This window comes from Carcharhinus amblyrhynchos, chromosome 31 (genome assembly GCF_965287045.1).
Source record: "Carcharhinus amblyrhynchos chromosome 31, sCarAmb.v2.hapA, whole genome shotgun sequence".
NCBI lineage: Eukaryota > Metazoa > Chordata > Chondrichthyes > Carcharhiniformes > Carcharhinidae > Carcharhinus > Carcharhinus amblyrhynchos.
The window spans coordinates 8,599,608-8,626,168 of NC_137354.1; the positions used below are offsets into that span (position 1 = coordinate 8,599,608).

The following is a 26,561-nucleotide window of genomic DNA, read 5'->3' on the forward strand; positions in this document are numbered from 1 at the left end:
AGGTAGCCTTATTGTAGGAAGTCACAAGATGGCAGACTGATAGTCCATAAAACCATAAGATTATAGGAGCAGAATTAGGCCATTCAGCCCATCGAGTCTGCTCCACCATTCAATCATGGCTGATAAGTTTCCCAACCCCATTCTTTCGCCTTTTCCCCATAACCTTTGATCCCCTTACCAATCAAGAGCCTATCTATCTCTGTCTTAAAGACACTCAATGACCTGGCCTCCACAACCTTCTGTGACAATGAATTCCACAGATTCACCACTCTCTGGCTGAAGAAATTCCTCCTCATCTCGGTTCTAAAGGGTTGCCCCTTTACTCTGAATCTGTGTCCTCGGATCCTAGTCTATCCTTCTAACGGAAACATCTTCCTCCTGTCCAATTTCTGCACTCCATGTGGAAAAGATTTACTGGCATGCTATCGGGACTAGATGGTTAGAGTCATAAGGAGAGGCTGGAAAGACTGGGACTTTTTCCTCTGGAGCATAAGAGGCTGAGGGGTTATCTTATAGCAGTCTGTAAAATAATGAGGGGCTCAGATAATCAACATCTTTTCCTAAAAGGTAGGGGAGTCTAAAACTAGAGGGCACAGACTTAAGGTGAAAGGGGAGAGACGCAGAAGGGTCCAGAGGGGCAAAATTTTCACACAGAAGGTGCTGAGTGTCTGGAACAAGCTGCCAGAGGTAGTAGTAGAGGCGAGTACAATTTTGTCTTTTAAAAAGCATTTAGACAGTTACACGGGTAAAATGGGTATTGCGAGATATGGACCAAAAGTGGGCAATCGGGGCTAGCTTAGTGGTTAAAAGAAAAAGGGCGGCATGGACAAGTTGGGCCGAAGGGTCTGTTTCCATGCTGTAAACCTCTATGACTCTATCCAGGCCTTTCAGTTTCCTGTAAGTTTCAGTAAGATCCGCCTCATCCTTCTGAACTCCATCAAGTACAGACTGAGTCACATCTCTGCTCTCAACAACAGCCTCCATTTTTTTTTGCCAAGGGTGTTACTGCTGAACTCCATCCCCGGGAACGTACGCAATCTATACGCACAAGTCTCCACGCAAGTTCACCAAGAGTGCACCACCCGTTGTAAAGACTACCATTGCAAGTAGCATTCAGCGTGGCCTCGAAGTCAGGCACAGGGGAATACAACAGGGCAAAAAGAAAATAATACTTTCTATTTCAACAGCTTATTCAGATTAAAGCAATTTTTCAGCAAAGATGAATAAATCATACAAAGGAAAATCAATTTTTTTCTGGGAACTGTGCAGAGACTATTAACTTTTCCAAGATTGAAAGGCCCCACAATGTAACTGAAGTGCTGAATAGATTTATAAGTTACATCTGCTGGCAAAACCTATTAAGACGGACGAATTAAATACTGATTTTTTTCCCCCATTTAGGCAGCATTGTGTTTGATATCTTCCAGTTGCCTGTTGATGGAGATCTCCCAGATAAGCGGCAATGGATTACAAAGCAGAGAAATTCCGTTCCATCACAATGTGTTTGAAAGTTGTAAATTCTGGTAGGATCCATTACTGTCCCCCCTCATCTTCCTTGCGCAGAATTCATTGTTGCAGATTTCCCACTGCGCTTCCAAATTGTGCTTAAATTAACAACATGGAATGCTAGCTAGGTCAAGCCCATCAGGATTTCAGTAGCTAATGTCTGGAGTCTACCTGGTTGTACCACAGCTTGGTATGGGCTCCAGCGTTGCCCAAGACCGCAGAGAACTACAAAAGGTCGTGGATGAAGCCCAATCCAAACCAGCCTCCCATCCATTGATTCTGCCTACACTTCCCACTGCCTAGGCAAAACAGCCAGCATAATTATGCACCACATGCACCCCAGACACACTCTCTTTCACCTTCTTCCTTCGGGAAAGTTGTACAAAAATCTGAGGTCACGTACCGACTCAAGAGTAGCTTCTTCCCTGCTGCTGTCAGACTTTTGAATGGACTTACCTTGCGCTAAGTTGACCTTTCTCTACAAGTTAGCTATGACAGAAACACTACATTCTGCACTCTCTGGTTTTTTTCTCCATGAATGATATGCTTTGTCTGTATAGCATACAAGAAACAATACTTTTCACTGTATATTAATACACGTCACAATGTTAAAATAAAATCAAAAACCTATTGGCTTGCATCGCCCTCCATGTTGCTGGGATGGGTGCAGATCAAAGATGGACATTTGGTGCAAGATGAACCTCTGGCATTGGTTAACGGACAGATGCCAGTCACAATCACTGGAGTGTCTTTCAGGCAGCCCAATAGTTACTTAGCTGGGTTTGAATCCGGAAGGGAGGGCCATTCCAGAACATCATGCACAGCAAAGGAACACTCAGAACCATACTGAGGTTCCTCATCCCCGGGACTAATCCCTCGTAAATCTTTCCTCGATCCTTCAGAGGGCCAAACACAAAACTGCTTGACCCTCTCGCCTAACCAGTGCCTTGGCCATTCAGCTCGTCCCTTGGCACGCTGAGAGTTAGTAAATCTTAAAGGTTAAATAATCTCGCGTCGGCTGTGCAAGTCAACGGGTGACCCTATGTTTCCAAACGGGCCTGTTAATGTCACCCCGTTCCTCTAACGAGGCACAAAATAAAAACCCACAGGACCTGAAAGGAAGCCATGATAGGAATGGAAAGAAAAAAAAAAATTGGTGCGCACAAAAAAATGCAACCCTCGAGATGTCGTCCTCAAATTGATTGCGGTCTTTGTTTCCAGAGGCAGTTGTCTGGCTGTACCACTGCTCAAATATGCTTGTGACTAACTGTACAGAAAGTCAGAGGTTGCTGCTAACATGCAGACATGATAAAGGGTTTTAATAAGCTGGGTTTCTACTACTTTCACACTTGGCACTGCTTTTTCATGTTTCAGCTTTCTTTTTTCTGAACTGGAGGGAAGAAGAAAGTGTGTTTCCCCCCACAGCCCTGCAGTCAGGTTAATTTTGTCTTTCATTTTATTGGATTCCACTCAGGAAAGCACTCTCTATTTTCCCCTTAAACAAGGTCCTCTCCCCATCTATCAGTTCTCAGCTGGTGCGATTGTCCATTTGACCTCCTATCCGCGTGTTGCATTCTGCCCTTTCAACCTTTCCACATTCCACCTCGGCCCCACCGCTCCCAGTGGGGGTCCCTCCTGCTCTCTCAGATCAATTTTGATTCCACAAGTCAAGAAGGCGTAGCCACAGCTGACAAAAGACGCAAATGGTCACGTTTAACAGATGGGCGGCACAGTGGTTAGCACTGCTGCCTCACAGCTCCAGGATCCCAGGTTCAATTCCGGCCTCGGGTCACTGTTTGTTTGCTCATTCTCCCCGTATCTGCGTAGGTTTCCTCTGGGTGCTTCAGTTTCCTCCAAAGATGTGCAGGTTAGGTTGATTGGCCGTGCGAAATTGCCCTTTAGTGTCAAGGGGAGTAGCAGGGCAAATATGTGGAGTTATGGAGAGGGGGCCTGGGTGGGATTGTCACTGGTGCAGGTTTGATGGACCAAATAGAGTCCTCCTGCACCGTGGTGGTTCTACGATCTCCACCACTCAAAGGGCAAAGCAGCCATCATTCCATCTCCGACATTACACCAATTTGTAGATTTTTTAAATAACTTCCATCTTAAAACAGGTTTAAAAATACAGCACAATGTCATCAATTGCACCAGTTTTCTAGTTTGCTTGTTTTTGGTCCCAAATTGATTGAACCACAGTTGAAAAAGCTCCACGCACAAGTCTTCCATTCATTCTAAATGGTGGCAACTTCCTTTGATTTTCTTTAATAGAGAAATATGCCCATTTTGACATCCAATCTCAAGGAGAGGCGGCTTGGTCAACACACTGGAAAAAGACTATTATATGTTCCAACATCGTTAGTATACCAGATCAGAAACCCCATGATATATTAGGAAACATAAAAGATAGGAGGAGGCCATTCAGCCCTACAAGTCTGCTCTGCTATTCTCCACGACTAGTGTTGATAGTCCAACTCAGTAACCTAATCGTGCTTTCTCCCCGAAAACTTTGATCCCGTTCGCTCCAAGTGCTATATTCAGCTGCCTCTTGAATACATTCAATGTTTTGGCATCAACTATTTCCTGTGGTAATAAATTCCACAGGCTCACCACTCTTTGGGTGAGGAAATGTCTCCTCATCTCCGTCCTAAATGGTCTACCCTGAATCCTCAGACTATGATCCCTGTTTGTGGACACCCCCACCATTGGGAACATTCTTCTTGCATCTGCCTGGCTAGTCCTGCTACAATTCCCTCATTCTTCTGAACTCATTTCTGAAAACAACCCTAATCTAGTCAATCTCTCCTCATACATCAGTCCCACAATCCTTGGGATCAGCCTAAAGTCAGACTAGACCCCAGTAATTTTCTATTTTGGGATTAATATGAGGATAGGGAATTTCACTCCCAATGTGATTCTACTGACAAGTTAAGGAGATTTTATCACAACAAACTTGATTCAAAGACACAGTTTAACTGCAATAAATGAGTCAGCTTAACATTTAGCAAATGAATAACACTGAAACATGACAACATACAATTCTTAATTGCTTATCTATCCCTATGAGTTCCAATTCAAGTAACATTCCTCTTCTAGGCTTAAATGTCATTTTAAAAATTTATTAGTAAAACACAGGCTTACTTTCATGTATTTAGTTGAACAGTCCCGAGGGCTTTCAGAACACCCCTGAAGAGGGGAGAGAGAGAGAGAGACATGCCTTGCTTCTTTGAGAACCTGACAGCAACTGCTTGTTTTAAAAATGAACGAGAAACTGTATTTTCCTTGCAAGCATAACGTCTCCCAGTAAGCACATGATTTTGCCGCTGTCAACCGACTTAGTCAAAACTCTGAAACCCAGGGGAAACAAAGGCATTATCCCTGCTTAGACAAACACTTCATGTATTTATCCTGTTCTCCCAGCTACTAATTTAATAGATTTCTTAGACAAATCGGCACCCTGCAAAACAGATCTGTGTTTTAAACACACCCATTAAAAGAAACACAACATACATACATTTTTAAGGCACAGTACCATCACACATATAATTAGGCGTTCAACTGTGGGTGTACAGCATATCCCCAACTTTTTAAGATTTTGGAGGAGGGATTGAGCACTCTGTGGCAATGCATAATCAAGGCCCACTATTTGACAATATGCAATGAAGAACATTCTCAAGGCCAACGCACCTAAATTAGCTTTGCTTTGATCTACAACATGTCTTCCACGCACACGCCATTTTAACCTCATCCAGATCCCTTTTTTTTTTAAAACAAATCCATGACATTACTCATGATGTGTTGGTGAGGACCATAGTTTTATACTGATATTGGTGCTATCAATACAGTGTAACTGGATTCCATGAAGTAACTACGAGACCAGCAGGAAGTACGCACTATTTGATGGACTTGCCATAGGATCTGATGCATCATCCACATACATATAAGATATTTATTAAATGCCGAAGCTTCTCATGTCGCATACATCAGGGCAAATGCAAGAATGCCAAATTTCAAAGGAAGCAACAATTTTTACTGCATGAGAAAAGGGGATCTGATTGACAGGCAAGTCGGCTTAGGTTGAGACGTTGGGATAGAGAATGTACTAGGGAGCTGTTGTTCTTCGATGTTTTTGTTTATTTATAAAACAAAAGGTGTAATGCCTGGACAAATATCCTGTCTGCAGAGGACAGGTCTCTGCATATGAATTTTCATAGCTTCAAGCAAGCACATGTGAGCCCAAATAATAATCTTACACTGGGTTGCTAATGACCTGATGAGTGCAAGACAAAAAGCTTCGACAACATATCTAATTTTTTTCAGTGATACTCAAGATCTATGCCAAACGGCCATTTATTAAATTTTATATGCAATCTCTTCCATAATTGCTACAAATTGAGTTCATCCCCTTTATAAAATTATAATTAACATGGGTTTATAAAAAGATTCTCAGCTCAAAATAAAATAAATGAAGAACGGTTATGGGTCACATATTCAGCATGCCCTCCTATTGCTTCAACTAGGTATCTGATTATTGGTTTAGATAAATAACACCTTTAAATAGTGTGTGTCTAATTTTAACATTTCTTCAGCTGAAACTAGATAACGCCTGCAGTGAGCTAATTGATCCACTGTTAATTGGTATCAAATCTAATTTTGAAAGCTGCATATTAATTAAAAGGCAGACTAATGAAGATATAATGGCAATAACGCAACACTCGCAGCATGGTGGCGCAGTGGTTAGCACTGATGCCTCTCAGTGCCAGGGACCCGGATTTGATTCCCGGCTTGGATCACTGTCTGCTCGTTCTCCCCGTGTCTGTGTGGGTTTCCTCCGGGTGCTCCGGTGTCCTCCCACAGTCCGAAAGCACTAGTTAGGGTGCATTGGCCGTGCTAAATTCTCCCTCAGTGTACCCGAACAGGCACCAGGCTGTGGTAACTAGGGGATTTTCACAGTAACTTCACTGAAGTTCACAGATTTTATCTGGGAAACATGGGGGTGATATTGTCACTGAAGTAGTAATCCAGAGACCCAGAGAAAGATAACGGGGACCTGGATTCAAATCCCACCACAGCAAATGGTGAAATTTGAATTCAATAAAATCAAGACTTAAATGTCTAATGATGTCCATGAAACCACTGTTGATTGGCGTAAAAACCCAACTGGTTCCTTTCCTAAATTTGCTCTCCTTGTTTGGTCGGACTCCTGATCCAATCCAATATGATTTACCCTCAAAATGTGTTATTGGAAGCCTATTTGTGACACTAATAAATAAACTTTACGCCAAGTGTCCTAGAACTCCACTATCCTACCTGTAGAGAAATCTTTCTGGATAATTTCAGTTTAAGGTTATGCTATTTTGATCTGGGCTCTCCCCCACGAGAGGAAGTAACCTCTCTTAACCCCACCCTATCAAATCCTTTAATTTAATCATTTTAAACACATCATTTGCATCACCCTTTAATCTTTGATGCTGATAGCACTAATAATAAACAGACATGGTAATCATTGAAAACAATAGCACAGTATTAGCACTCTGAATATCAGGAGTCCGTTTAATTCACAAGGTAATTGCAGATGAGCCGTAGCTATTTCCCCATCTTAATTGATCCATCTGGAGATATCCTGACATCTGGCCATTGTAGCAGACAATTATTCCTTAATTGATTCCAGGGTTGTGTCTCCACTGTTCAATATTAGCTCTGTCTGGCTTTCTCAACAGCAGAACCAGCACTCGGTGCAGCACGGTGGCACAGTGGTTAGCACTGCTGCCTCACAGCGCCAGGGACCCGGGTTCAATTCCAGTCTTAGGTCATTGGGTGTGTGTACGCGCGTGCGTGCACGCGTGTGTGGAGTTTGCACGTTCTCCCCATGACTGCATGGGTTTCCTCCCAAACTCCAAAACATGCACAGGTTACGTGGATTGGCCGTGATAAATTGATCCTAGTGTCAGCGGGATTGGCAGGATAAATATGGGGTTACGGGAATAGGACCTGGATGGGATTGTGGTTGATACAGACTTGATGGTCTGAACGGCCTCCTTCTGCACTGTAGGGATTCTATGATTCACTCCCTGTCCCACAGCGCGTAAAATATTTGGGAAGAAACAGAAAACAAACTATCAAAATATATCAATAAGACATAGCTGTAGCCCAGTAATAGCAATTTCACCTGAAGAATCAAAGCTTCGGACAAAAGGGCATGTTAATAGAGCGGTGAAAAGGGCAAATAGGAAACTTGCCTTTATCAACTGAGGCATAGATCACAAAAGCAGGGAAGTCATGTTGGAGTTGTATAGAGCTTTGGTGAGGCCGCAGCTGGAGTACTGTGTGCAGTTCTGGTCACCAGATCATCAGAAGGATGTGACTGCACTGAAGAGGGAGCAGAGGAGATTCACCAGGATGCTGCCTGGGATGGAACATTTAAGGTATGAAGAGAACTTGGATAGGCTTGGGTTGTTTTCGTTGGAGCAGAGAAGACTGAGGGGGCGACCTGTTTGAGGTGTTCAGGATTATGAGGGGCCTGGATAGAGTGGATAAGGAGCAGCTCTTCCCCTTAGTAGTTAGGGTCAATTATGAGTGGATATAGGTTCAAGTTGAGGGACTGGAGGTTTTGGGTTGGGGTGGGGTGGAGTGGGGTGGTGGAATGTGAGGAAGAACTTTTTTTAAACCCGGAGGTTGGTGTTGGTTTGGAATGCGCTGCCTGGGAGGGTGGCAGAGACGGGTTACCTCACAACCTGTACAAAATACATGGATAAGCACTTACCATGACACAACACCCAGGGCTACGGGCCAAGTGCTGGCAGATGGGATTAGGTGGGAGGTCTCAATTAGGTGCAGACTCAATGGGCTGAAGGGCCTCTTCTGTGCTCTATGATTCAGACACCACACAAGAAAATTCTGCCCAAATTCTTCAAGTCACCATCTCTTGAGTGTTGTGTCTACCCCTGGAATAGGCACTGGGACATCTCTTATTAACCAGAGCTCTAATAAGTAAAATTGGCAGAAGGTTTCGAGATTTCAGAGTGGCACAGTGGTTAGCACTGCTACCTCACAGCACCAGAGACCCGGATTCGATTCCTGGCTCGGGTCACTGCGTGTGGAGTTTGCACCTTCCAGGGATAGGCATATCTTTACAGACTCTCTTCAGTAAATAACCTGCACATCCTTATCGGACTATGCCTATCAATTGTTACAATTTTCCTGCTCTCAATATTTTGGTTTGCCAGACTGACCTCTATTCCCAGTAGCTTATTCTGAATGTTTGTTGCATCATCATACACTAATTATGCTTATTTTCAAGACATCACTCCCAGAGGGATCTTTTACCAGGCTTACATTTCTTGTTTCCACTCGGACTGCACTGTGTTCCTCTCCAATTCCCAACAACTAATAACCATTTGCTCATTCATATTTAGCAAACTGATAGACAGGCTTCAGAGGAGACGTGAAGTGACTGCCATTAGCATCTAAAAGCTTCGCCTCCCATCAGGATATGTGTAGCCATCGTTGGGAGTGTCGGCCTTTGTTCTGTCGTACATGTAAAAAAAACACACTGGTCTTCCAGTCAATTCTTTGCTGCAGCAGCCACTAATTGAGAGATCATTATCTCCGCACAACACCCACCATTCACTGACTTGCATCCTCTGACTATACATCACTTCAAGTGGATATCCAAGTACGTTCCGAAAGCAACAAGAGGTTTTCAGCCTATTATCATTCCCTTCAGCCAGCCAGTTCTATACCATCCACCAATCTCCACATAAAAACAATTCTCAACCACACCACCTCATTCTGAAATAGATCATAGACTCCTACAGTGCAGAAGGTGGTGGCCATTCGGCCCATCAAGTCTGCACCGATCACAGTTCCACCTAGACAATACCCCACAGCCCCATGCATTTGCCCTAGCTAGTCCCCCTCCACGTCCACAGAAAACAACCCCTAGCCTCCCCCATTCACTTCCTCGTTGTAATATATAGTCCTGGGATTAGCAATCTTTTGCCAATGGAAAAACAGCTATTTTTAAATCTTCTCTTGCCACGAGTTGCAAAAAAATAAAATTTGGCCACGTGCAACCTCCTCGATGAAGGGGCAACTTAGCGTGGCCAATCCACCTAACTGGGACTGTGGGAGGCAACTTGAGGAAACCCACTCGGACTCAGGGAGAATGTGCAAACTCCACACACAGTGACCCAAGCCAGAAATCAAACCCGGGTCCCTGTCACCGTGAGGCAGCAGTGCTAACCACTGTGCCACCCTGAAATCTCAAAACCTGCTGCCAATTTTACCCACCCTGTTTGTTGACCTCCCTGCTGAGGGAAATAATCCACTCTATCCAGGCCTCTCATAATCTACACCTCAGTTAAACCTCCCCTCTACCTCCACGTCCACAGAAAGCAACCCCCACCTCCCCATTCATTTCCTCATTGCTAATCCCAGGACTGTAACAAACCTTTTGCCAGCAGATCAACAGCTATTTTTAAATCTTCTGAACTGCAAAAACACAAAATTTGGCCACGTGCAAGTTCCTTGACTATTTTTAGATTCAATTGTCTATAAATATCTAATATAGTTATGTTACCCGCAATTTATACTTCCAACTTGCTGAGATATCACTGATAGGGGAAGCCTCTCAGTTGGAATTTTTACTGCACTATATTTTCCTTCAAACTATTTTTTTCAAGGGAACCTTTTTAAGCAGGCTTGACTCAATGGATAGCACTCTGACCTCTGTGAGTACAAGACCCACTCCAGAGACTGGAGCACTAAATCTCAGCTGGTATTTCACTCCAGTACCGAGGGAACGCTGTCAGGTGGTATCACCTTTAAACCGCAACCCCGTCTGCCCCCAAATGATAAAGATCCCACGGCACTATTTGCAGGAAAGGCAAGGGAGCTCACCCTCAGTATCCTGGCCAACATCTAACCGTCAGCTGACTTTAAAAGAATGGATTATCTCGTGATGATCGCATCGTTACTTGTGGGAGCTTGCTGTGCACAAATTGGCTGCTGTGTTTGCCACTCTTCAGAAGTCTACTTTATTCACTGTAAAGCACTTTAGGGAATCATCAGGATGTGAAAGGCGCTATATAAATGCAAGTCTCTTCTTTTAAACTTCATTCATAGCATCAAATTCTTTTTTATTCATTCGTGGGACATGCGCATCGCTGGCTGGCCAGCACTTATTGCCCATCCCTAGTTGCCCTTGGAGGACAGTTGAGCGTCAACCACATTGCTGTTGCTCTGCAGTCACATGTAGACCAGACCGGGTGTCGATGGCAGATTTCCCTCCCTAAAGGACATTCGTGAACCAGATGGGTTTTTCCCGACAATGGTTTCATGGTCATCAGTAGATTCTTAATTCCAGCTATTTTTTGTTGAATTCAAATCCCACCATCTGCCGTGGCAGGATTCGAACCTGGGTCCCCCAGAACGTTAGCTGAGTTTCTAGATTAATAGGCTAGCAATAATACCACTGAGCCATCACCTCCCCATAATATATACACAAATACTGATGTTGTGCAGATTTTACACTGAATCAAATGAAGACCATAGTTGACAAGAAGACAAGGACCTGAAGAATTTATCTTCACCAGAATCTTTCCCCAGATCTTGCTGGGCTTACTACAGGGTTCCAGCGTCGTCTGTTTTTATTTCACATCTCCAATGCCTGCAGTGTATTTTGCTTTTTGCTGTTAAGGCCACGAGCTTCTGTTCTTGCAGTTCAGGTGGGTGTGAAATGTTCCACGTCACTGCTCAAAGTGACATCTCCTGGTCAACATTTCTACTTTGGCCAACACCATCTAAAACAGGTTAATTATTCCGGTTGGTGCAACCTGGCCGTGTGAAAAATAACCTCATGTAAAATAGTTGCTGGACATCAACGCAATTTATTGCGGGTGACGTGCTCAGATCTCTCTCAAAAGATATAAAAAGTCCTACATCAACAATCCTGCATTTATAGAGCCACCTTCACATCCTTGGGGGAGGAGATGCCAAAACGTCTCCCAGCCAATGAACTGTTTGCAAATTATAGTTCTCTGTTGTTACTTAAGTAAACATGACAGCCAATTGCCACATAACAATGGACAAGTGACAAAATCATGTGTTCTGAGGATGTTGGTTAGAGAATAAATATCTAAGTGGACACTGGGAGCACTCCTGCTCCCTTCTTGATGAATGGCCCATGGTGGCACAGTGGTCAGCACTGCTACCTCACAGCACCAGGGACCCAGGTTCAACTCTGGCCTCAGGTCATTGCCTGTGGGAAGTTTACACGTTACCCCCATGTCTGCGTGGGTTTCCTCCGGTTCGATTCCAGTCTTGGATCACTGTGTGGAATCTGCACATCCCCCTCATGTCTACATGGGTTTCCTCCAGATGTTCCGGTTTCCTCTCACACTCCAAAGTTGTGCGGATTAGGTGGATTGGCCATGCTAAATTAACCCTGACTCCTTTGTCAGGTGAGCAGAGAGAAAGGTCCATGAACTGGTGTAGCTACCTGATCAGCTGTAAGCTCAGGAGACGGTCACACGGACGCTTACGTAAGACAGAATCTCAGCCAAGTGACAAAGATCAGCCCTCAAGACAGACACATGATTAAAGTGCGAAGTGTGGCACAACATTCAGACTTGTACACCTTTCCAATGTAGCCAGAGGTCTAAATAGTAAGACAATGGTTTTCCGTCTGCAATTCTGACTGAATAAAGATTCTGGGGAGGAGGTGGGACAGAGAAAACTACACTAAACTCTATACCTCGTTACGGTCAACATTCAAATTGGACCTTCTTGAAAGGTATCCCAATTTTCAAACTGAAAATTAGTCAAATGATTTGAGATTAACATGGTGCTTTCTGGGACAGGAAATTGCTTTCCATCATGGGTGGCACAGTGGTTAGCACTGCTACCTCACAGTGCCAGGGACCTGGTTCGATTACAGCCTCCGGTCACTGTCTATGTGGAATCTACACACCCTCATGTCTGCGTGGGTTTCCTCCCACACTCCAAAGATATCCGGGTTAGGTGGATTGGCCACGCTAAATGGCTCCTTAGTGTCCAAAGATGTGTAGGTTAGGGGGATGAGCCAAAGCGAATGTGCGGGGTTCCAGGGATCAGGCAGAGGGGCTGGGCAAGAAGCTCTTTTGCAGAGTTGGCTCAGACTCAATGGGTCGAATGGCCTCCTTCTGCATTGTAGGGATTCCACAGTTGTGTGCAATATTTATACAGGAAAGCATAAAACGTTCTCAGACACAGAATCCTGGAATGACGCAGTGTAGAACCTCACAGCAAGGGTTCCTAAAGCAGACATCTTACTTCGAAGCCAAGGCAAGACATTTTCTTTGGTGTGGATGGGTAGAAGTGACTGAATGCAAGGTTTACATACAGGTGACTTAACTCTTCCCTCCGCCACATTAAAGGCGCAGTTTATTCCCACCGATCTGTAGTGAATCAGAACAAAACGTCACCTCCGCTTAATGCACAGCCAATATTGACAGCAAACTGGGGAGCATCGCTACAAATGATACGCTGTGTGTTAAGCAGGATTATTGGACTCTCAGCCCTGCGACTGCAACTGAACATCACTGAAACCAGCCAACCGCAAACACCTGTCCAGCTCTGAACAGATCCACTTGAATTCCAGGGGAAGTCAGGCAGCCAACGTAACACTCACGTTCAAGCATCTGCTCTGCGTGCGAGTGGCACGCAACACAACGCATCGCACACCAACACTGCTGATCTGATCCATGGCATGTGAAAAAACAAACACACCATTGATCATTCTTTATGCTCCGTTTTGCCCTGCCAGTCTTCCTGTGCCAAGGGCAAACCTGATTTCTCTTTGCCCACCCAAATTTTTTCTAGGTGTCCAGATCACCAACAACCTGTCCTGCTCCCTTCACCTGGTGCTATAGTTAAGAAAGCCCACTTTCTCAGAAGGCTAAGGAAATACGGCATGTCCACTACAACTCTCACCGATTTTTACACGTGCACCATAGAAAGCATACGTTCTGGCTGTATCACAGCTCGCCCTGCCCAAGATGGCAAGAAACTGTGGAGCATTGTGAACGTAGCCCAGTCCATCACGCAAACCAACCTCTCATCCATTGACTCTGTCTAAGCTTCCCGCTGCCTTGGGAAAGCAGCCAGCATTATCAGGGACCCCACACACCCCAGACATTCTCTCTTCCACCTTCTTCCATCAGGAAAAAAGATACAAAAGTCTGAGGCCATGTACCAATTAACTCTTCTTCCGTGCTGCCATCAGACTTTTGAAGGGACCTAACCTTATGTTAAGCTGATCTTTCTCTTCCCCCTGTTGAGTAGCGCATCATAATCAGTAATTGCAACATTACATTCTGCATCCTCTCCTTTCCTTCTCCCCAATGTACTCTGTGAACAGTATGCTTTGTCTGTTTAGCGAGCAGAAAACAAGACTTTTCATGAATACAAATACATGTGACAATAAGAAGTCAAATCAGTAAAGTATATTTATTATTCACAAGTAGGCTTAAATTAACACTGCAATGAAGTTACTGTGAAAATCCCCGGGTTGCCACACTCTAGCGCCTGTTTGGGTACACTGAGGGAGAATTTAGTATGGCCAATTTACCTAACCTGCACATTTTTTGACTGTGGGAGCAAACTGGAGCACCTGGAGGAAACCCACACAGACTCAGGGAGAATGTGCAAACTCCATGCAGACGGTGACCCAAGCCAGGAATTGGACCCGGGTCCCTGGAGCTGTGAGGCAGCAGTACTAACCACTGTGTCACCGGGCCACCCTGGTCAAATCAAGTCCCTCAATGACAAAAGGGTGTCCACCCTCCCACCCAAAACCCCCACTTCACACCCGCACTAACCTCATTTGTTCAGTTTGAACTTACTCGGGGAGGGGCGCCTACTCTCTGGATCCTGATCTCTAAACCGCCCTCCCCGAATGTTTTAAACATTCTGCTCTCAGGGTGTGAGCATCGCTGGCAAAGCTAGTATTTATTCTCCCCCCTCTCCCCTTGTTACGTGGCGATGACAGGAAGCCTCTGAACCAGTGGGAAGCAGTCTGAAGCATCAAGATTATGACAGCAGCATGTCACAATCAAACATTTGATTAAATGTAATTAAGCCACTCAACTCCAAAGCCGTTTCATTACTGCTTCTTAATATAACTTGATGTATTCCAAATTCAAATGGAGGAGAAAAGCAAGAGGAATCAATTCTATTTACGCAATTATGTTTCATTTGAAAGCGGAAAAAGAAATGGCATGTTTCTCATACAAAGCACTGCAGAGAAAATAATTAAGGACATCTTACATTTCTCCTCCCGAGCTACTGAGCTCTCTGGGGGTTGGTTAGCTCAGTTGGCTGGACTGCTGCTTTGTGATGCAGAGCGATGCCTACAGCGTGGGTTCAATTCCCGCACTGGCTGAGGTTATTCTCCAAGGCCCCACCTTGCCTGAGGTGTGGTGATCCTCAGGTTAAATCACTGCGAGTCAGCCCTCCCCAGCAAAGGGTAGAGCAACCTGTGGTCGTCTGGGACTATGGGGGGGCTTTACCTTGACTGAACTACATCTCACGGCTGTCCGATTTGCTTCAATTAAGCCACACAGGACCCTTGAATCCTTGTATCTTGGCCCTTGAAGAACAAACAACCTATTTTCTCCAGGATTTCATACAACATTGCTCTGCCCTGTTAGACTTTCATGGATCACATTCTTTGGATTATTAGCCCAGGCTTCGGGGTGACCAATGCAATGTCACTGGATCAGTGATCCAGAGGCCCAGGCTAATGCTCTGGGAACATATCACTGATGATTACGCCGTATAGCTGGGGTTTTCCAACCCCAACACAGCAGATGCAGCATTGCAGAGGCCACACCTCGAGCACAGAGTTTTGATGCCTTCATCTGAGGAAGGACGTGGAGGGAGAAGGTTCACCAGCCTGATTCCTGGGATGGCAGGTCTGTCATACGAGGAGAGATTAAGTCGGTTAGGACTATATTCACTGGAGTTTAGAAGAGTGACAGGGGATCTCATAGAAACTTATAAAATTCTAACAGGGTTAGACAGGGTAGATGTTCCCAATGGTGGGGGAGTCCAGAACTAGGGATCATATTTGGAAGATAAGGGGTAAACCTTTTAGAACTGAGGTGGGGAGAAATTTCTTCACCCAGAGATTAGTGAATGTGTGGAATTCACTCCCACAGAAAGTAGCTGAGGCCAAAACATTGTCTGATTTCAAGAAAAAATTAGATATAGCTCTTGATGCTAAAGGGATCAAGGGATATGGATGGAAGCAGGGGGATCAGGATACTGAATTCAATGATCAGCCACGACTATTATGAATGGTGGAACAGGCTCGAAGGGCTGAATGGCCTGCTCCTGCTTCTTGTTTGTGTTTCTATGATCCATTGACTTTAGTAATCTGGAAGATCCCACCTGGGAAATCCCACTCTAAATTTGCATATTTAACATTAACCCTTGAAACTCAGAAAGGCTACAAGTCAAGGGTCACTAGGAACAACAAAGCTCGGATGAAAAAAAATCATTCCACTAGGAGGGGTATGGTTCAATCCATGTGAGCTTCCCACACAGTTCACAACCCAGGATCCAACCCAAACCTCAGCGGATTAGTTGATCTCAATTTGTGCCCGTGGGAAAATATCCTAGCATCACCCTGTATTTACAGAGAAAAGAAAGGGAGTTAAGGGACAGAGACAGAGGGAGAGGGAGAAGACAGGGACAGAGAGAAGAGAGAAAGACAGGGTGGGAGAGCGAGAGAGAGGGAGACAGAGGCAGGGGGAGAGAGGGAAAGAGAGAGAGAGAGAAAAAAAACAGGGGAGGCGGGGAGAGAGACAGAGAGAGAGGGAGGGGGAGGGGGAGGAGGACACACAGGGAGAGAGCGAGAGAAGACACGGGGGGGAGGGGGGAGGGAGAGAGAAAGAAAGAGAGATACAAGGAGAGAGAGAGAGAGAGAGATGGCTGCAAATAATTAGTTTTCACGGACAATTGGACGATGACACAGGACATTATCAAAGCGTCGGTACATATCCTGGGAAATCTGATCATTCCCTGCAATAAAGCAGAAATCAAAACTTGGCCAATCAAATTAAGCCAGCGGCCTTAATCAAAAGCAGATCCCTCAGTGTTTCTGCAAACGGACCAGATGCAAAAACCCCCTTCCCCCAATGGGCTGGTGCTATTCACTGCAACTTCTCACACATCCACAATCATTCCAAATACACTGGGCACAGATTCAAAGAATAACGTTCTGTGTCTTCCTTCGAGCGTACAATTAGGGGGTCTCAGGAAGATTAAAGGATTTGAAGATATTACAAAGTCCAAGGCAAAACGAGAGCGGCACGGTAGCACAATAGTCAGCGCTGCTGCTTCACAGCACCAGGGTCCCAGATTCGATTCCCGGCCTGGGTCACTGTCTGTGTGCAGTTTTGCACATTCTCCCTGTGGCTGCGTGCGTTTCCTCTGGGTGCTCTGGTTTCCTCCCACAGCCCAAAAACGTGCAGGTTAGGTTGATTGGCCGTGCTAAAATTACCTTTAGTGTCCTGAGATGTATAGGTTAAAGGGATTAGTGGGTAAATATGTAGGGATCGGGGGGTAGGGCCTGGCTGGGATTGTGGTCAGTGCAGACTCGATGGGCTGAATGGCCTCTTTCTGTACTGTAGGGTTTCTAAGTTCTAAACACTCTTGTTTTTGCAGTCTGTCTGTGGAGTCACCTTAACCACACGGAGGCGGGCTGGTTAGACACTGAGTAAAGATAAGAATCTTCAGTTCCCCATCACCGGTCAACTGGCAAACACAGTTCTAGATGGTCGATTATGAGATGACAAAGAAATTCATTTGGTCACTTAACCATGAATTTAAGAGGCGTCAGCTGAGGCTTGGAGGAGAGTACCCTCGTCTCGGTCAGAAAGTTGTGGTTGCTCCAGAACCCTCAGCACAAGACTGGGGCCCCGTTGCAGTACCGAGGGAATGCCACACTGTCAGCAGTGCTGCCTTCCAAGTGTGACATGAGGCTCCGGCTGCCCCCTCAGCCACAGATAAAATAAACCATGACACTACTTCGAAAAGCACAGTGTGGCACAGTAGGTTAGCGCTGCTGCCTCACAGCGCCAGGGACCCGGGTTCGATTCCCAGCTTGGGTCACTGTCTGTGTGGAGTTTGCACATTCTCCCCGTGTCTGTGTGGGTTTCCTCCGAATGCTCCAGTTTCCTCCCACAGCCCAAAGACGTACGGGTTAGGTGGACTGGCCGTGCTAAAATTGCCTCAGTGCCGGGGGGGCTAGCTAGGATAAATGCACGGGGTTATGGTCGATGCAGACTCGATGGGCCGAATGGCCTCGTTCTACACTGTAGGATTCTCTGATTCTATACACGCACAGACATAGACACCGAATGTGACAGCAGGGAAGTTTGCCCCCAGTGCCCTGGCCGATATTTACCAATTGGCCAAACATTAACATTAACAAAAACAAAAAATATCCAGTTGACTGTGAAGTTATCAAATTGCTGTCTGTAGGAGACTAGGGAGACACAAGGCACAGGAAAGGTAGGCCATTCAGCCCATCAAATCAACAAGATTGTGATGGGTCTGATAACCCTCAACTCCACTTTCCTGCTTTATCCTCACAATCCTTGATTCCCTTATTGATTAAAAAAGTCTGTCTTTTTTTATTCATTCGTGGGACATGGGCATCGCTGGCTAGGAAAGTATTTATTGCCCATCCCGAGTTGCCCTTGAGAAGGTGGTGGTGAGCTGCCTTCTTGAATCGCTGCTGTGAGTTGACTCCCAATGCCGTTAGGGAGGGAATTCCAGGATTTGAACATACTTAACGGTCTGGCCTCACAGTTCTCTGCGGTCAAGAATTTCACAGACTCATTCCCCTCAAGAGGGGAAATTTCTCCTTGAGTCTGTCTTAAATGGGTGACCCCCCCCTGACATTCTGCCCTCTCCCACAATGTTGTTGCTGTTTGGCTACATGATCAAGAGTGACCACACTTCAAAGGTTATGAAAGACATTGGCATATCCTGAGGTCATGAAGGAAGCTCTTTCATATGCTTTCCCACAGAAGGCAATGCGGCCAATCAACATTACGTCACAGCAAGAGGTAGGTTTTAAAAGGAGGAATACAGCGTAGGGATACAAGGATCTAGGGAGAGAATTAGAGGTTAAGGTTTGTGCAATTGAAGACATAGCCACCAATGGTGGGGCAATTAAACTCAGTGCCTGAAAAGGTCAGAAGAGGTTTTGGGAGAGATTCCAGAGATGGGGCGGGAGAGGAAGTGTGGAGGAGGAGGGGACGGTAAGGGGGGGAGGGGAAGGAGGAGGAAGGCGAAGCCATGGAGGGATTTAAAAAGAGACACGAGGTTTTTAAAATCAAGATGTCACGGGACAGAAAATGTCAACAAGCAACACATGTGATCAGGGAACAGGATTTGCTGAGAGTTAAGGCAAGGAGAACAGATCTCTGGGTGTCCCCTGGTTTATGGTAGGCAGGATTTGGGGGACCAAGCAGGGGTGTGATGGAATAATTAATCTACAAGAGCCATTCTATAGGCAACTTCCTGTTCCTTCCTTCAGCAATTACCCTGAACCCCCTCCCACCTATCGTTGCTCACTCTGGTTGGCTTTGCCTGATGGTTTATGCATCAGGGGCCATCATGTGTTTTGTAAGTGTTGCTCCAGGAAATGTCTGTGGTACGAGATGGTAGATGGAAACCCATGATTGAAAAGCTGTGAATCAAGTGTCTCAACGAGCTGCCTCCAAGGCTTGATAGTGAGTGCCTGATGTTTATCTTCCAAACTGGGGGTCCATACTCTGCTGGTGTCAAAGTCTTGTGAGGAACAGTTGGCAAGTTGGGGAGGTGATGGCCTAGTGGTATTATCATAGCTAGACTATTAGTCCAGAAACTTCGCTAATGTTCTGGGACCTTGGTTCGAATCCCGCTACGGCAGCTGGTGGAATTTGAATTCAATTAAAAATATCGGGAATTAAGAATCTACTGATGACCATGAAACTATTGCTGGAAAAACCCACCTAAAGTCACTAATATTCTTTAGGGGAGGAAATCTGCTGTCCTTGTCCGGTCTGGCCTACACGTGACTCCAGAGCCACAGGAATGTGGTTGACTCTCAACGGCCCTCTAAGGGCAACTAGGGATGGGCAATAAATGCTGGGCAGTGACTCCAATGTAGCACGAAGGAATAAAAGAAATACTGCCTGCATTTCCCTATAGGAAGCGAATCTATTCTGAAAGTAGCCTATCACATGGCCCTGTATAGTGAGGACAGAACGACAGAGCGAGGTGTGCTACAATACTTGTGGCTTCTGGGCTGTTAATATTGGGAAGATCTGGCAGCTGTACCTGCAGAATTCCTGCTCCCGACTCAGCAGCAGAATGCCACAGTGGTTAGCACTGCTGCCTCATAGCGCCAGCAATCTGGGTTCGATTCCCAGCTTGGGTCACTGTGTGGAGTCTGCACATTCTCCCCATGTCTGTGTGGGTTTCCTTCCACAGTCCAAAGATGTGCGGGTTAGGTGGATTGGCCACGATAAATTGACCCTTAGTGTCAAGGGGGAGTTATCACAGAATACTACAGTGCAGAGAAGGCCCTTCGGCCCATCGAGGCAGCACCGACACATGAAATGCCCTGACCTGTCCCCGAATCCCACTTGCCAGCACTTGGCCCAAGGCCCTGAATGTTATGATGTGCCAAGTGTTCATCCAGATACTTTTTCAAGGATGTGAGGCATCCCGCCTCCACCACCCTCCCAGGCAGCGCATTCCAGACCCTCACCACCCTCTGGGTAAAAAAGCTTTTCCTCACATCTCCCCCTAAACCTCCCACCCCTCACTTTTAACTCATGTCTCCTTGTAACTGACCCTTCAACTAAAGGGAACAGCTGCTCCTTATCCACTCTGTCCATGCCCCTCATAATCTATCAAGGTAAATACGTCGATTATCAGAATAAATATATGGGGGTTATAGGGATAGGACCTGGGTGAAATTGTCAGTGCAAGTGTGATGGGCTGAATGGCTTCCTCCTACACTATAGGGATCCTATGATTCTATAGACTGTACTGACATAATTGGAAAGAGCCATTTCCTGCCCAAATTTATTTCAACTCTCATCTGCGTTCCTCGTGACACCACACGCAACACAAGCTGTGGCAGACAGCACCATAGCTCCAAAGAGTCGACAGTCTGGCAAGCGAACCGTATTCAGCCTTGGAAAAAAAAACAAGAGCCATGTTTCAAAGCCAACTGCTGAAACAACCTTGTCATCGCAGCCTCTTTATTTCAAGCTGCCCACCTTGCCAACTGTTCCTCACAAGACTTTGACACCAGCAGAGCATGGACCCCCAGTTTGGAAGGTAAACATCAGGCACTCACCATCAAGCCTTGGAGGCAGCTCGTTGAGACACTTGATTCACAGCTTTTCAATCATGGGTTTCCATCTACCGACAACGCGTACCACAGACATTTCCTGGAGCAACACTTACAAAACACATGATGGTCCCTGATGCATTAGAACCAGCCACGAGAATCTGATTAGGATGCAGACAGTACTCGCCTCAGTCCCAGGCGAGAGACTTGAAACGCTGCCTTTCCCCAGCATTTTGCTTCTGCCAAGCATGAGAAACAAAACGCATCCGAAAGCCGCATCTGTACAGAACCACAAACAAAACTCGGAGCCTCGGATTTCATTCCCCTCGTTTATTTTGGCTTTCGAAGCAGCCAACGGGGGAAAAAAAGGGAGCAGGAACTCTGGGTGGTTCTAAATCTGCGGGAATCGGAACACCCAGAGTGCGCGGCAAGGTCACAAAATAATTCTATCGCAGCATTCAGCTAGACGAATCCCGCAAATTGCAGCGGTGGCACAGTGGTCAGCACTGCTGCCTCACAGCGCCAGAGACACAGGTTCGATTCCTAGCTTGGGTCACTGTCTGTGTGGAGTCTACATCTTCTCCCCGTGTCTGCGTGGGTTTCCTCCGGGTGCTCCGGTTTCCTCCCACAGTCCGAAGATGCGCAAGTTAAGTTGACTGGCCAATACAAAATTGGCCCTTAGTGTTAGGGGTAAACGCATGAGGTTACGGGGATAGGGCCTGGCTGGGATTGTTGTCAGTGCAGGCTTGATGGGCCGAATGACCTCCTTCTGGACTGAAGGGATTCTATGATTTAACGTGATCAGTGCCCATAATGCTAGCATCTTTAGTATCCTAGAATCCATAGAGTACAGAAAGAGGCCATTTGGCCCATTGAGTCTGTACTGACCACAATCCCACCCAGGCCCTATTCCCATAACCCCACACATTTACCCTGCTAGTCCCCCTAACACTAAGGGTCAATTTAGCATGGCCAATCCACCATTTGGATTGTGGGAGGAAACTGGAACACCTGGAGGAAGCACACCAGACACGGGGAGAACATGCAAACTCCACACAGACACTGACCCGAGGCTGGAATTGAACCCGGGTCCCTGGTGCTGTGAGGCAGCAGTGCTAACCACTGTGCCACCGTGCTGCCCCTTCCATCTGTGTTCAAATTTTAGCAAAGCAACTAGGCCCTGTTCACAAACAAACAATCAAGCTGCAACCAAACATCCAAAATGGCTTCCAACTGAGATCGATGGTCAGCTGGGATCTCTAAACGCAGCCTCACAGGGAATCACGGTCTCTGTGCAAACTTGCCAATGAACGAGAAACAAGGAATAATATCCCAGCGCTAAACATGCCTTCGATCCATTAATAACTGGTGTAACTATTTACTTTTAACTTCATTCTCTTTCAAATAAAGTATTAGCGTTTACTTTTCAATTGCTGGACTCCTCCTCTCCCATTGCAGCCTCTCTCTCTCTTAACTTGCTTCCCCTCTCTATTAGACACTGATCTTTCTCTCCCCACCACCCAACAGAGCTGCATTCACGGACCCTAGTCTGTGTTCTTGGAATTTCGCAATCACAGGTTCTCCGTCTTGGTTTCTTTGAGGGGAAAAGACACAATCCCACAGTGATCCCTCATTCAGACTCCAAAGCCTAATTACAAGACGGAGACAGGCACCTCAGACACTGATAACACACACTGCCTTCAACACACAGCAGAGCGATTGGAGGAAACCTTTCATTCCTCAGGGTCTTATTAATATCCCAGGGTCAAACACGTCTCCTACACAGCGTAAAATCAATTTGAAGCAACTGTCTGAATCTCGAGGCACTTTCTTGGCGGAACAGGAACTTAATGAATACCCAACATTTTTCCAACACGTGGCCTTGGGGGTGGATAGCTTTGGGAAACCCGGGGTGGGGGGGGTGCTCTGAGCCCCAACATTTGTAAGAGAGCTATCAGTTACCCAAGGAAAAACACCACTAAAACTGCAGAAACTTTGTCCTTTGAAATTATTATTGCTCAACAGTAGAAATAACTGACCGGTACCACAGTGGTCAGCACTGCTGCCTCACAATGCCAAGGAACCAGGTTCGATTCCCAGCTTGGGTCACTGTCTGTGTGGAGTCGGCATGTTCTCCCCATTTTGTTGGGTGCTCCAGCTTCCTCCAAATGGTCTGATAGACGCGCTGCTTAGATTCATTGGCCGTGCTAATTTGCCCCTTACTGTCAGAGGGACTAGCTAGGGTAAATGCAAGGGGTTATGAAGTAAGGAGACCCCCATTGGTGGGGGATTGTGGTCAGTGCAGACCCGATGGGCCAAATGGCCTCCTTCTGCACTGCAGGGATTCTATGATCTTCTAAATAAGAGAAGGGGAAAATCCCATAATCGTATGGCCCTGGCCTCAAGTCTCTGAAGAAAGTAGGGTTTGTATATTTAAAATCAAACGTCTGATTTATAACATACGGGCCAGAATTTTACTGTCCCGTCCGCCACCGGAATCAGAGTGGGCGAGGGGTGGACAATGGAGAGCTCAGTTGACCAGGGTGGGATTTTACAGTGTTGGAACGAGCAAGGCCATAAAATTCCTCCCGTAGGATCTACACAAGAGTCAAGATTGATGATAACACAAGCAGTAGCTAAATATCTTTTATATTACCCAATGAGCTAATCGACATTAAAGACAGCATCAAGAAATTCACACCATTTTTCAATGCCTTTTACACCTTCTTCAACTGGAAACAAGCGTGTATTTTGTAAACAGCAGGTGGATGCTTTCAACTCCAAATGGGGGAGGCACAGTGGTTAGCACTGCTGTCTCACAGCACCAGGGACCCAGGTTCGATTCCCGGCTTGGGTTACTGTCTGCGTGGAATTTACACATTCTCCCCATGTCTGTGTGGGTTTCCTCCCACAGTCTGAAAAACACGTACTGGTGAGGTGTGTTGGCGCCTGGTGAGAACAAGCGCCAGAGTGCGGCGACAAGGGGAATTTCACAGTAGCTTCATTGCAGTGTTAATGTAAGCCTTACTTGTGACTTAATAAAATGAACCTTACAAAAACTTTAACTGGTAAATACATTTCTGTAGCGGAAATCTACTTAACGAGTCACATAACATTCCACCAATTGTAGGAAAAATCATCCCATTCTATTAAGCTGCTCGACAGTGGGGGTTAGTTAAAGGGAGAGATTTTGTTTGAGTCGCTGTCGCATCTGTTTCAGTGACAGGAAATCAATACTGTCCACTTCTCTTGTACAAGACCCATCTGCGTTCGGTCGCGTCCATCACAAAGAGTAATCAAGGAAATGGGAGGGAAGCAAAGTCCTTTACAAAATTAAGGGCCAGTTCCTTATTGACGTCCTCACTTCCTAATGCCAAGTTTCATTTTTATGATTCTATTCCACCTGCCGTCAATAGGAATGATGAACGGGCAGATCTCTTACAGATGAGTAACATCGACTAGTTACACAATAAATTCAATTACCAACAGATTCCGCAGCCAGAGCCCAGGAAGCAGACAGACCCGGACGGCAAATGCACCCACTGGAATCCTAATGTCCGTAAAAATTCCTAACCCCACTGTCCACAAAAATATCTCTCATGCGTTAATTGATTTCCTTATTCCCGACTGCAGCTCACAGTTACAACACAGAGGGTAAAACTGGAAGAGGAGAACCTCAAGGCTGTGCGATGGGCAGGTTATCATCATCAGTGACTTTGCAAGTTCCTCCCTCCCCTCCATTTCCTAGTTTATGATTGCGACTGGGGGGTTGCCGATATCCTTTCGAGTGAAAAGTGATGCAAAATACCTGTCAATTCATCTGCTATCTCCTTCTTTTCCATTATCAATTCCCCAGATACAATTTTACAGGACCAGTGCTCACTTTGTTAGCTCATTTATCTTTTAAATATTTGTAAAATCTCTTACTGTTTTAATATTTCTGGCTGGCTTTCTCTTGTACTCAAATTTTTACTTCCACTATTAATCTTTTAGTCACCCTTTGCTGTTCCTTATACTCTGTCCAAAGTTCTGAGCTGCCATCTATCTTCGCACAGCATATACTATTCCTTTAAGTTTGATACCGTCTTTAATCTTTCCAGTTAGCCACAGATGGTCTGTCCTTCCCTTGGGTATTTCCTTATTCATTAATTCTGAAATAGCCCCTTAAGTGTTTGCCACGGCACCTCTGCTTAACTGAAATTGCCAATTCACTTTAGCCAGCTCAGCTTTTATGCCTTCAGAATTGCCCTTATTGAGGAGCATTGAGAACAAGAGTTGGGAACTCACTCCAAAGATTTGGAGGTTACTTTGACTGACCGTAATAAATTGCCTGTTAGTGTCAGGGGACTAGGAGGGCAGCTATGTGGGGGATAGGACCTGGGTGGGATTGTTTTCAGTGCTGGCTTGATGGGCCGAATGGCCTCCTACTGCACTGTGGATTCTTTGATTCTACGTTGCATCCAAACAAAGCTTCGGTTAGGCCACATTTGGAGAACTGCATGCCGTTCTGGCCACCACACATCAATAACCGGGAGCATAAGGTGAGCGGGGGAAAGTTTAAGGGAGATGTATGGGGGAAATTTTTCATGCAGAGAGTGATGGGTGCCTGGAACGCGTTGCCAGCGGAGGTGGTGGAAGCAGGCACATTAGCAACATTTAAGAGGCATTTGGATGGGTACACCATTAGGGTGGGAATAGAGGGATAGGACAGACTAAGGGCAGAAGGGTTTTTTTAGTTTAATTTGGGCATCACAATCGGCACGGGCTTGGAGGGCTGAAGGACCTGTTCCTGTGCTGTACTTCTCTTTGTTCTTTGTACAGTTTAAAAATAGTCTCAGACCCACTCAGCTCTCCCTCAACCTGAATGTAAAATTCAATCATATTAGGGTCGCTGCTATTTAGAGGTGCCCTTCACAAAGAGATCATTAATTATTCCCATCTTGTTGCATGATACCAGACCACTGTACAATACAAACACTCCTTCTCAAGACAATCCCTCAAAGAATACAGTGACCAACTGGAAAGCCAAGATTAGAAGTTTGATTCAGAGTGAAAACACTCCAACAGCCTCAATGTCTCTGCACACACAACTGAAAAGATTGGGGTACAATTTCCCTCCAAACTACACAAGTAAATAAAGAGGTTCATATTTTTGCTCTAGGCGCGAGCAATTCAGAACTTCTCTGCATTCCACTATAATTATTATCTTATTTCCTCAAATAATGTTTCATGTTAATGGTCTCGGTAGTGTGGCCATGGTTGAGCCACTTTGCAACTACCCAGACACCGAGACCCAGGGTAATACTCTGCGTACCTGGCTTCAAATCCTACCCCAACAGATGGTGAAATTGGAATTCAATAATAAAAATCTGGAACTGAAAGTCTAATGATGAAACCAGAAAGACCCAGGGTGATGCTCTGAGGACCTGGGTTCGAATCCCACCCCCAAAACAGATGGTGACATTTGAATTCAATATATAAAAAAAAAATCTAGGGTTAAAAGTCTAATGATGACCATGAAACCATTTCGCTTCAGGGCATTACTGAAAACGCCGCCAGCTAAACATACCCACATACTACACCACCTCCTATATTCAACCTAACTAGCCTCAAAGAACAAGTCTCCTACAATTAAAATAAAATCAGTCTTCACATG

The 26,561-nt window shown here is 45.6% G+C and overlaps 1 long non-coding RNA gene across 4 annotated transcripts in view; it reads right to left on the reverse strand.

Moving 5' to 3' along the window:
- The window catches only part of LOC145360493 (uncharacterized), a 400,843-nt gene that overhangs the window by 297,452 nt on the left and 76,830 nt on the right, over positions 1-26,561 (reverse strand). The window lies entirely within an intron of this gene.